The 12,560-nt window shown below is 42.7% G+C and overlaps 1 protein-coding gene across 24 annotated transcripts in view; it reads right to left on the bottom strand.

The window, feature by feature from the left end:
* Positions 1 to 10,240, bottom strand: part of RERE (arginine-glutamic acid dipeptide repeats) — a 340,184-nt gene extending 329,944 nt beyond the window's left edge. For 12 of the 24 annotated variants that reach the window (XM_083628421.1, XM_083628446.1, XM_083628436.1 and 9 more), the window contains exon 1: positions 9,316 to 10,092. The gene's annotated coding sequence lies outside the window, so the exon portion shown is untranslated. Of the gene's footprint in view, positions 1 to 9,315; positions 10,094 to 10,132 lie in introns of those variants that run through there. The other 12 variants (XM_083628422.1, XM_083628449.1, XM_083628420.1 and 9 more) reach the window with 3 other exon arrangements.
* Positions 10,241 to 12,560: the final 2,320 nt, after the last annotated feature.

Raw genomic sequence — 12,560 nt, 5'->3', positions numbered from 1 at the left:
CTTCAAGTAGTTCAGAAATGGCATTTATAAATGAAAAAAGGCAAAGGGGCGAAAAGCTGAAAGATTTACCATCTTGCAGTATTGTTCACCCCATTGGCTAGAAAAGAAACATCCCCATTCTAGATATTTCGAAGCCAAAAATAAGGAGCCAGGTGTTTTCCATTGCCCCCTTACCAAAAAAAGTATAACAACTGATTTGGTTTAAATCTCATAATACTAAATCAGCTCCATTTCCTAAAAGTTTTTTTTAAAAAAGAAAAAAGATTCACTTAGGTGACCTCTGCAGGAACACAGAGAAAGAGCAGCTCATCAAGATTACATTTAGAAGTCATTTTCAACCTTTCCCTGCCAAGAGAGAGAGAGAGTCTGTTTAAACTTCAAGAGAGTGCAAGCAGGGAAGATCTGAAATGATCTGGAAAGGGGCTGTAAGGTAGGTTCCCAACTCCTGCTCTGTTTCAGCTGGAGGACCACATTCCCTTTTGGAATACCTTCCCGAGGCTGTGCACCAGTGGGGCCAAGGGCAAATGTGGTCAGATCAATGGATGCAATGCTTACCTCTATCCAGTACACTACCTCCCACACACACACAAATTCAGCAGTTTACACATACAACTTCCATCCTTCGTTCACCAAGCAAGAGGCATTATGACCATTCAAGGATGAATTCCAGCCAGGCAAAAGAGCAAGGAGCAAGTCTTGTGAGGACTGGGGAGAGGTGCTGAAGGCTGGATTGCAGCACGACCACAGGAGATTCTGGACAGCCAGGCAGAGAGAGGGCTGCATTTGGCCCCCGAGCCCAAGGTTTCCATCACTGTTATCAGATGCCGGGTAGCAAGTGATGGGGAAATACCTGGGGAACCAGGCTGAGGAAGAAGAAGAAGAAGAAGAAGAGTTTGGATTTGATATCCCGCTTTATCACTACCCAAAGGAGTCTCAAAGCAGCTAACATTCTCCTTTCCCTTCCTCCCCCACAACAAACACTCTGTGAGGTGAGTGAGGCTGAGAGGAAACAATCCTGAGTTAAGATGCACCGATGCTCCAACTTCAAAGATGGCAGCTTCGGATATTTGGCAAAGCTGACCTGTGCTTCTGACATGGTACTGGCTTCTGTTGCTTAGACATGTCTCATACTGTACCAAGCCTGTTGGCATCCACTGTCCTCCTTTGGCTGCCTCCTTCAGCTTTCAAAATACAGTGGAACCTCATGTTACGTACTGTCCTCCTTATGAACGCTTCGGGTTACAAGCTCCACTAACCTGGAAGTAGGTCTCCTGGTTGCAAACTTTGCCCCGGGATGTGAGCAGAAGTCGTGCGCTGGCGGCCCGGCGGCAGTGGGAGGCGCCATTAGCGAAAGCACACCTCAGGTTAAGAACAGTTTTGGGTTAAGAACAGACCTCCGAAATAAATAAAGTTCGTAACCGGAGGTACCACTGTAGTTATTTCTCATCTCCCATGCCAGTTGCTCACTTTCAGCATGTTACCTCTGGGCTGAGCAAAGTCGTATCATTAAAAAAAAAACACAGAGCAAGCTCTCCTGCAAGTGACGCTTCCACAGCTTCACAGGGCACATTGTGTCAAGGCAGTATTTCACAGGTTGTCTGAGGTCCATGCCCCGACCCCACAAAAATAAAAACCTGCATTTGATGCAGCGAAACACGCTTACCAGTAAGTACAATTTCAGAACAGCTAATGAAGAACAGAACAAGGGAGGAAATAACCAGGGTACTAGACAACACAAGCTCAGGCTACATTGTCCTCTATAAAAGCAAAACAGAGAAGAGTCAATTTTGTAAGTATATAGAGGACTGGTAGAATGAGGACTGAATTTCCTTCCCCACAATGCCCAGAATAGCTCATTGCTATTAGCCTCCAGATGCACAAATGGCTCCTTAACTCCTTCTTAATATTGGGAATGGCAACAAATGCTTGGGCAGAGCCCTCACCTTTTATGCAGCTTCATTGCTCAATCTTCTGAAGGACTCAAAACACAAGGATGTAGGAATGAAAACAAAGGTAAATAAACAAAGAGGAAGGCCAAAGTCTCCATCACTATCTGTACTGAGTGAGAGGGAATTAAGGAGCCCACTGTCTGTGTCTCAACATGCACAGAATCATATGCATGTTGTGAGTGAGGACAGGGATGCCCAAATTCACCTCCATATCCAGCATCCCTCTTGCCTCTGGCAAATGCTACCAAAGCTCTGTGCCAAAGCGCCAGAAGCCACCCCATTCTCCATCAGACTTAGGAAGGAAATGTGGCAAGGGCTCAACCCTAACCCCATGCTGGTTGTCTGAAAGCAATTCAATGCCTCCAAAGCTCAGAAAGATATCAGAGACAAGAACTCAAACACTTCAGTGCAGATTCTGTGTTAACTGCAGATTAGATATCCTATCAAGGCCAAGCATGACTTGTGGAAGGGCGATAGCTCAGTGGTAGACTATCAGCCTTGCATGCAGAAGGTCCCAAGTTCAATTCCCCAGCATCTCCAGGTACAGATGGGAGAGGCTCCTGCCTGAAAACATTTAGAGCTGCTGCCAGTCAGTGCACATCTTCATATAAGACAGCTTCCTCTGTTGGGCCCTAAAAGCACAGCCAGTGTTACTTACTTATTATTACTTTAAATTCTAAATTTAAGTTTCAAAACTGAAAATTTTAAAAAGTGATTACAAAAATAAATATGATTTAAAAATTCCCCCAAAAAATTATTGACTATTTAATATTTCTAAGGTCTGCCTAATACAGGTCTGCCTTACAGGGTTCTATTTTGGATAAATGGGTCTTCTTGTAGTAAAATACAACAAAATAAGACCAAACTATAATATCAGTTACTTCAGACATTTCTTTAGAAAGTTACTCAATTAAAAGGTATCTGAAAAGCTAGTTAGGCTTTTCTTTTAAAAATGTGTTCCAAAGCCGAGTGATAGCTTGCAACTGTGTGACAGAATTAATGCTTTGAAAGAATTCTTGTTAGTATTTCATTTCATGAACATTACAACAATTCATGAAACAGAACCCAATAAGGCAGACAGGTATTTACAAAATATTTATTCTAAATATGATCTCATTGAGAGCCAAAGATGAAAATTTGCAGGTAGCTCTTAAAAATATTAAATAATCAATAAATTTTTTTGGAAATTTTAAATCATGTTAATTTTTAATCACTTTTTAAAATTTAAATTTTGTAACTTAAATTTAAATTTTAAAGTAAGTCCATCATGTGACATATCATATTAAAGCTCATAAAGTTCTGAAGGGATTGATGTTTTAGAGTGGTGTTTTTAGTTTCTCAATTCTGGGCTGAGCTTTTAAGGTTTTCGTGTAGTCCAGCAAGGCCGGATTTTTTTCAAACCCTCATAATTCACAAAGGGGTGAGAGAAAAAATTAAAATTTTAGATTTAAATTTAGTTTTGATCATTCAACAAGTGTACAAAATATTAAGAAAATTGGATTGACATGAGGTAAAAAAGTTTGATCACTTGATATAGAATAACCCTCTTGTGAAAACATCACTGACCAGGGAGGAGCCTCTAGAATTGACTCCCAGTTCCATTTGAGCATCTTCACAATCCATTCTGACTATCAGTCCAGAAAATGTTAAGTCCTCTTCTTGCAAACAATAAGAGTAATTCCAGACACTTTCTTTGGCCAAAATAATATTACAGGCAAATATTGTGTTCATTGATTTAAAGCCACAAATGAGAATGCCAAGCCGCAGTTCTGCCACTGCACCCTACCTCAAAAATAAACTCCCATTAGTGTAAATGGATGTATGCATACATAATGAGAATAGACTAATTTGTATTCTGTGGGTGAGGTGAATTAAAGATAAACAGAATCCAGGTCAATTTAGGTTGCATTAGTGAATACACCTCCTTTCCTGGCTCGTTTTCATTCGAACTCATTTTTAACTCAGATTTGTTTTAATTTCACTTTATCACCTCTGAACATCTAGTGATTCTTTCCAATTTACTAGAGGTGGCACACAGCACAAGCAGCTTGCCATGGCAATTAGTCTGATATCCATGCCCAATATTTTTATTATAGCAGGGGATTCACAAAGCATTTCAATGCATGCCTCCTCATCCATTTATATGATGGGACAGACCAAATGAAGCCCACAGTATGTTTTGAAACCCCAGAGACATCAAGCCCATAGGGGAAAACAAGTCTTTATACAAAAAAGGGAGGAAAGGGCTACAGCCTCCTTTGAAAACAAAACCAGCAGTATTAGTGACTGAGGCACACAGAGAAACTGGAGCGAGTCAAGAGAAATTAGGGAGGCCAACCCATGATCCAAGACGATTGAATTTATCTGTGTCGTTTATTACGCATGTATGCTGTCTGTATTACATACAGGCTTTATTACACATGCATACTGCTTTTCCTCCACGGCACTTGGGGTGGCAGACATAATCTCCTTTTTCCCTGCCTATTGTACTTGACAAGACCTTACACTGAGGCAAGTGGCTTAATCTCCATCAGGTCTGTAAAATGACAATATGGCTTTAGATTGTTCCGAGTATGGTCAATCAATAATAAGAATGTCAGCATCCTTAATAATAGAACAAACTCAGTGATTTCAGAACAGCGCCCAAGATTTGTGCCTGCTCTGGCATCTTCCATCAGTTCTCATTTTGTGAACAGAGGGGTCACTATGCAAGCTTGAATAGGAGCTTTGCCTCCTAAGGAAGATGCATGGAGGGTGGTATTTCATGGAGGAGAGGATTGTTATTCTAGCAGTGCCACCTACCTGGAGCAAACCCACACCATACATTTAAAACATCATACATTTAAATATATGTTGAATATTTAAAGCAAATGGCCTCCCCCAAGGAATTCTGGGAACTGTAGTTTGTTAAGGTTGCTGGAATTGTTGCTCTATGAGGGGGAAACTACAGTTTCCAGTATTTTTTGGGAGTAAGTCATATACTTTAAATGTACATTGGATGTGCTTTAAATGTATGGGATGAACCTGTCCTCCATCACATCCCTGAGGGTAATGAGTTTTGTTTTATTTGATGCAAAGGACAGTCTTTTACATTTTATACACATTCCTGTCCCTCAAGGGCTATTAACCACAATAGCTAAATGTGTCCATGTTAGCATGTAATATACAACCAGAAATCCAGATGCTGGAAACCAACAAAGAAAAGCCATTCCTTCCATGCCCTTTTCTGGGAAACATCTGGCAGGACTACAACTCTCTTCATCCCTGACCACTGGCCATGCTGAATGGGACTAATGGGAGCTTGAGTTCAATACCATCTGGAGAGCCACATGTTGCCCACTCCTAGAATAAATGGTCCTTTTGTCCAATCCACAAGGCAGTTCTTCTGCCCTTGGGGGCTAACACTGTCAGAAGATACAACTTAGGAGTCCAGGCTCTGCAATTAGCTGGAAAAGCTAGCAGACATGGAGAGTTAAATTAATAATTCAGAGCAGGGTCTTGTCGAAGCTCATTATTACAAATACCTCCCACCACAAGTCAAGTCCCAGTGAAAACTCTTATGTTCAACCACTGACCTATTTCTTGGCCAGACTATGTCTTATAATGGCATCCCTATGAAATAACTGCTGGCCTAAAAGCAAGGCATGGAAAAGAGAAAGATATACAACAGAAAACAAGGAGGGTTATGAACCTGAAGCCAAAGGAATCTGGTTACTAGAGAAGCATAGATGGAATTTCATTACAAGGAGATTAGTTAATATTTGTTATCCATTGCCAAGGGCTTTAGAAGGAACAACTTACATTTGAAAGGATGCCAGGAACACTTGGAGGTTAAGAAGTGAAGCAGGACACAAAAAGCTACCTTAAGCAGACAACCACCATCTTCATCGTTGAGGGATTGGGGGGGTATACACAAGGGGATGGCAGAAAGCAGAAGACAGCTCACAGTTTGATCCCCAGACAGCTTCTGGTAGACTACCATGGCCTGCTGGAATCCCTGGTCTGATCCAACAAGGGACCGCCTACGTTTTTCTTTTTTATTGGTCGAGGGAGCCGGCGTACAGCTTCCAGGTCATGTGGCCAGAATGACTAAGGCGCTTCTGGCGAACCAGAGCAGCACACGGAAATGCTGTTTACCTTCCCGCCGGAGCAGTACCTATTTATCTACTTGCACTTTGATGTACTTTTGAACTGTTAGGTTGGTAGGAGCAGGGACTGAGCAACAGGAGCTCACCCCGTTGCGGGGATTCAAACCGCCGACCTTCTGATCGGCAAGTCCTAGGCTCTGTGGTTTAACCCACAGCTCCACCCGCGTCCCACAGACTAGTGATGCCTTAATTGAGAAGGGATCCTAAGCACTCTTGTTTTGTACAGTAAATTTAAAATACACTCATAAAAAATTAGATTGGTGTACTGGAATACCACACAAGACTCGGGTCAGCCCACCTCTGCCATAGAGCGATCCATATACAAACATACCTTGTAGGGTTATTGGTTACTCTTGCCAGTGTTAGAAACTCAGATATATAATCTAATTGCCAAATGGCACCTTAAATATGGGTTGCATTTGCCACAATGGAATTTCTAAGTGCAGGTTTTTTTGGGGGGGGGGGGTTGCAGTGGGATTATTATTTTCATCATCACCATCATCATCATACCACTTTATATTTTTTGAAACAAATCTCAAAGCAGTTTACAACACATCAAAACATCAAATAAAACACTCCAGAATAAAACAAATTTGATCTTCAAGCAAATATTTCAGATCCTTCTCTAAGTGACATTTTGCTTTCCCCAGTCATCGACCTGGCATCTAGAGATCTCCCCAGGTGGCAATTGGACCCACACCAGTCACAAAACGTGCCTGGCACCTGACTAGTTTCTGACACTGTCTGAAACATGAGAAGCTGTCAGACTCTCTTTATCAAAATCAGTACTGCCTGCTCTGGCTGGCAGCAGCTCTCCAGGATCTGAGGCAAAGAAAAGGCTTTCCTGACACCTCCTACCTGAGTCTCTCAACTGGAAAGAGCCAGGAACTGAACGTGATAATTTCTGCATGCAGAACAAAACACACCTGTCTTGTGGACATAAGGTGCTACATTCAGGAATAAGGAGGAATGAATACATTGTTACTCAGAAAGCTCTGGCAATTTTCTTTGGAGGAAGAAAGGGAGACCACTCTATGCAAACTGGAAGCCTAGGATTATATCCAACTGAGTTCTACTCAAAGTAGACTCACTGAAATGTATGGTCCTAAGACAGTCATGCCCATCAATTTCAATGCTTCTACTCTTCGGCTGACTTAACACTGGCTACAACCTCTAGAGTTTACTGTTATCACCTTTGAAATTCACTCACACACAGGAACAGCAGGAGAAGCTAAGTCTAAGAAAAGGGAAGAGGAAAGAAGGAGCTTTAGGTGGATGTTGGCTTTTCTTCCATTCACCTTGGATGGCCTCTCTCTAACCTTGTAAAGGCAGAAGTAATAGAGTAATGCTTCCCAGCTAAAAAAGCAAGGGGGGGAGAGAAGAGGAGGGGGAAATGCTTTATATTTCTCTGTAGGCAAGCATGGCTCTAACTATGAGAGAAAGTGAACAATAAGATCCCACCCTAGGCATTGTGTGGGTCTCTCCCTCTCTTTCCTTCAGTCCTCACTAACTAATAGATTAGCATAGCAGCTCACCACCCACAAGAAGAAATCATTAAAACGAAAGAAATTGATCCTGGCAAATAAATTATAGTGCATGCTCCAGGAACAAAACCAAAAGAAGTCAATCACTTTTTAAATCAGATTCCACACCTAGTAACTGTACTTCCCTCACCCCAATCTTCAGGCTCCCCACATCCTATGAAAGCAGTCTACACACATAAAGGCACACCAAATGGAGTGCTATTGTATGTATTTAGCACCTAGCTGTGCCAACAGTTAAGAGTTAAATTAAGTGTTAGCAACAAGAGTAAAATACACTTATAATTACTTGCTTGTTGTGGAACATGACATTTCAGATATATTTGTTAATTGAAAAAAACAAAGGCATTCTGAATCTTGACATACATTTGTAATAAACAGAGACCAAATGTTTATATCACTTATAGTAATGAATACTATCGACTGGAGTTTCACTTTACAGCAGAACAGATCAGAAACTAGGCACACACACAAACCACAAAAGGGGGGTATACACACACACACACACACACACACACACAAATACACTTTTTTGTAAAATGACATGGCACTATAAAACCCAGAAATAAAGCTGTTCACAAGCAAAGTCAGTCACTAAATTAAAAGCAACAGCAAAACAGTATTCAAAAATAAACCAAACTCAACCACATGCTCGAATGAATGAATGAATGAATGAATCATTTTGTTTTCTTACAGCCAACTTCACCAACTGTTATAGTTTTCAGGAGTTTAGCTTCTGCTCTCTCCCCTCCCACACCTCTATGTTCCCAAATATCTCCCAAATCTTAAAAAGAAGGGTGAACATATATGTATGTGTCTGTGCAAGTCAAAGGCAAGTATCTCAGAGAGGCTGTGATTACACACATTGATACAATCTTCTCTTAATGCAACCAAAGGTCTCCACACAATTCATTCACAAAATGGGGCACAGCTTACTCTTTCCTAACAACCCATTTGGGAGGGTTTGTCACACACACATACACACACACAGAGAGAGAGAGATCACACTGGGAATGATTATCAACTAAAACAGTTCACACACTAAAATAAAAAAGGGAAGGGGGGAAATCACTGAAGTTGATATGTTTCCATATTGTACAGAGAATAGTCTCTTCCCACCCCCAAATCTTCTGCAAATCTTCCATCTATTTAAAATGTGCATAGAAGACAAAGTTATCCTTTATTTTTTGGAGGGGAGGGGGTTTCACCAATCAGTGACTGGTAAAACAAAGAATGAATCTAACTAGATACCAGCAGTGACAGGAAGAAAGCAAATGTTACAAATCACCAATCTCAACCTCTTTTTGAATTGCATCCACATGGACTCCCAGTATCCATTCAAGAGTCATCTGAAGAATTCAACAGTCATTCCGATTCATAATATGCACATACACAAAAACCCAGTTTCTCAAAACACTTCATGGAGTGGCTGGGGGTGGGGCAGAATCAGCCTCTAACAACAAAATCTCCAGTTCTCTACCGAAATCTTTTTGAGCTACATGTGAAACCACCAGGTGTTTAAAGGGGCCTTTTAAGCACACCTCAACCAAAACACACACATACACAAAAAAAACCCTTCCAATTTCCCACCTACCCCATATCACTTCCTGCACAAACCATGGGGAAGGAAATAAATAAAAAAGCAAAAAGCAATTCAAAGAGAACTTCCTTACTCACCTTCACCTCACAGATCACACCATCAGTAGATTCTTTTTGGTGGTGGGGGTGGGGGACAATGGGTAGATCCCAAGGAAAGTCTAAAAGAAGCAGGGGAAGAATGGGATGGGGAGGGGAGAGTTGTGGAAGGGTCAGGGCTAAAATATATGTGTTGCTGTGGATTTGGGTTTCTGGGAAAGAGGCTATGGAAGCCCCCCAGCAAAAAAAGGGGGGGATAGAAAGAACGAGATTGTGGAGGAAAAGCAAGAGATGTGGTGATGGGAGGGGGCTTCTATTATGAATGGAAGCAGGGGAGGGGGAGGGGTGGGAGACTGACTCAGTTGGATCCTCTGATGCTTATGGAGTCAGATTCTTCAGGGTTTGGGGTTGTTTCTTTTAGGGGAGGCGGAAGAGGCCAAAGATTGAGGAGGGGGCCCGAGACTGTTGTGGGAGGAGACAATGTGCTCAGTGGGGGTGGGGGGCGGGTGAGGGGAAAGAAAAAGGGATTAAGAGAGGGCTGGGGGGTCGTGCAAGAGGAGCAGGAGGAAGCCAGTGGGGGTGAAGGAAAAAGATGGGTGAATATTGAGGAGGGGGGAGGAAGAGATAATCCAGCCAGCTCAATGCACACCCTCCTCTTTTCCTTCTGTGAGGAAATATATATGCAAAAGAAGGTGAAGGGAGAGAGAGAGAGAGATAAGCAATAATAGCAGCAGTGTGAGCTCCTCTCTTTTCTTCTTCCTCTCTCTCTCTCTCCTTCCTTCTCCTCCTCCTCCTCCTCTTCCTCACACAACCAAAGAGACACCCAGCAACCACCCCCAGACAGGCCAGCGCCACATACCAGTATCGCGCCTCCTCATTGGCTGCTGGAGCCGGTGTGTGCCTGTCTATGAATGTGCGTGTGTGTATATAGATGTGTGCGGTGGGGGAGGAGGAGGAGGGACCTCATGACCCCGGCAAAGAAGCCGCGACCAATCAGGGCAAAGGATGGAAGTGATTTAAAAAAGAGTGTGTGTGAGAGAGAGAGTGCATATGTATGTTTGAGTGAGTAGGAAGGGAGCGGGATTGGGATTGGGCGAGGCGGGAGGCCGGGGGCGGGGATTCTTCCTCGCGCCCGCGACGGTTGGCGCGCTGTGCTTGGGGGTCGGGGGGGGGGCGCTACTCCCCTCCCCCGCCCTTCGCCCTCAAATACACGCAGTTTCCCCTCATGTATTTTTGTATCTTCAAAGTGTGTGGTTGTGGGTTTTCCCCCCCGTCCCTTCTTTTTATTGAAGTTATCTAGCAGAATTTCTTTATATCTCCCTTATGTAAATTCTATTAATTAGCATATTACTGTATTTAATAATTGTATGTTGGAGTCTTTATCATAAGAGTTTTCATTATGCCACCATTTAAACGTGAAATGTCGCCATGATCATTTATTACATGTGTAATCAGTGCCGGATTTACGTATAAGCTAAACAAGCTATAGCTTAGGGCCCCACTCTCTTGGGGGCCCCCCAAAAAACTAAAGGGAAAAATATAATATAAAAAACAAATAAAATAAAACCTACATACAGCAACAGTGTTTTGTGTTGTTTAGGCTCTTATTTGTTGTGTGCAAATGGCTTTAGATAGCTATTAGGTCCTATTCTAGGTCCTATTATGATAAATTTTTATTGGAAATTTTATTTACAACATAACACAAACCCCCCACCCCTCAACACAGAAATCCACCCCCATCAGACACAAACATAACAAACAACAAGCATAATATACAACAATACAAACAACCAAATAAAATAAAGACTTCCTTTATCCTGTTTCTGGCATGCTTATTTACATCTTATAAGCTGTTTCCTTGATGAATAATTATTAAGATTTTTCTAATTATAACTTAAATATCCACAAAGTCTCCTGCAGACATTAATCGAAACAAGTCCAGGTATGAATTTTAGGGCAATTTTGTGACGTATAGCTCCTGTAGCATTCTAGGTCCTATTATGGACCTATTCCATAAATTACCATATACTGTAGCATATATTTAACACAAAAAAGCGGCAATTTGTTGTTGACAAGGGACAGCTGGACATATAAAGGGCCCCTTTACCTTCAGTAGCTTAGGGCCTCATTAAACCTAAATCCGGCCTTTCATGGGGAAACCCCAGCCAGATGGGCAAGGTATAAATAATAAAATTATTATTGTTATTATTATTCATTCAAAGATCAGGGGGCAGTTCACCACATAAAATGAATGCAACATGTTCACCATGCGTTGGTTATCGGCATGGGCATCATCCATATATTAATTGCGTACTACACTAAGGGATATATGGAGCAGGCTATTGTTGATTTTCTTTATTGCTGAATGCCAGATCTGCTTGGAGTAAGACCTCCCTCATCCATGATCAGATTCTGGACCAGGAGGCCGATTTCGTCCATATGGCTTGAGACCTGGGTGGGTGAGCCTGGCAGAGTTTGCCTCACCCCGCTACGCCCACATGGGTACTGTGCAGCATCATGGCTGACTTGAGTGTTAACGAGGGGAAGTTGCTGTGATCTATAGAGATCCCGTCTCTCACTTTCTCCAGGCTCCCTGCCCATGGAGAACCTGCAAAAGACTCTATAAGGGCTCTTGTGTCCCCCTTAAGGGAATAAGGGCAGATTTTCATTTATTACAGTGAGGATACAGAGCGTGTGTCCCTGCCATTGGGCAATTGGGACACTTGAGGGAATCTGCTGGTTTACCACCCTGTGCCTGAGCTGACACTGGGACTCAGCTACACAGCTTCAAATAAAACGTTTAAGTGTGTTGTAAAGTGCCATATACAAATGTGAGACTAGATGGCGACGGTGAGCTATGGCAAATTCAATATATTTTTTCAAAACTTTTTTTATATAAAAAAAGAATTTTCACAGCAGTTTTTTTTAATATGTGTGTAGTTTTCACCTTGGTCTCAGAGGACTGCTAGTTCTGGGAGACCTCAACATCCATGTCAAGGTGAATGGCTCTGGGGCAGTGGTGGAGGAAGAGGAGTGTGGGGGGAGCATACCGCCCCCAGCTGCCCCCCCGCCCGCGCTGCCCCCCCACCTGCGCTGGGTGCCACGCCCCTGCAAGCAGTGTGCCATGCCCCCAGGACACTTGCCACGCCCCTGTGGGCTGCACGCTATGCCCCTGGGACGCGCGCCATCTCCGCCACTGCTCTGGGATAGTTGCACTGTATGATGATCTCCATTAGGAGAGAGACAGGGGAACTGTGTCTCTGTTAATTCTCAACCTCGCAGTGGCT

This window comes from Podarcis filfolensis (genome assembly GCF_964270895.1).
Source record: "Podarcis filfolensis genome assembly, chromosome: 8".
In the NCBI taxonomy this organism is placed as follows: domain Eukaryota; kingdom Metazoa; phylum Chordata; class Lepidosauria; order Squamata; family Lacertidae; genus Podarcis; species Podarcis filfolensis.
Note: the sequence above shows the minus strand (reverse complement) of the source record. Positions and strands in the feature narration are given on the sequence as shown.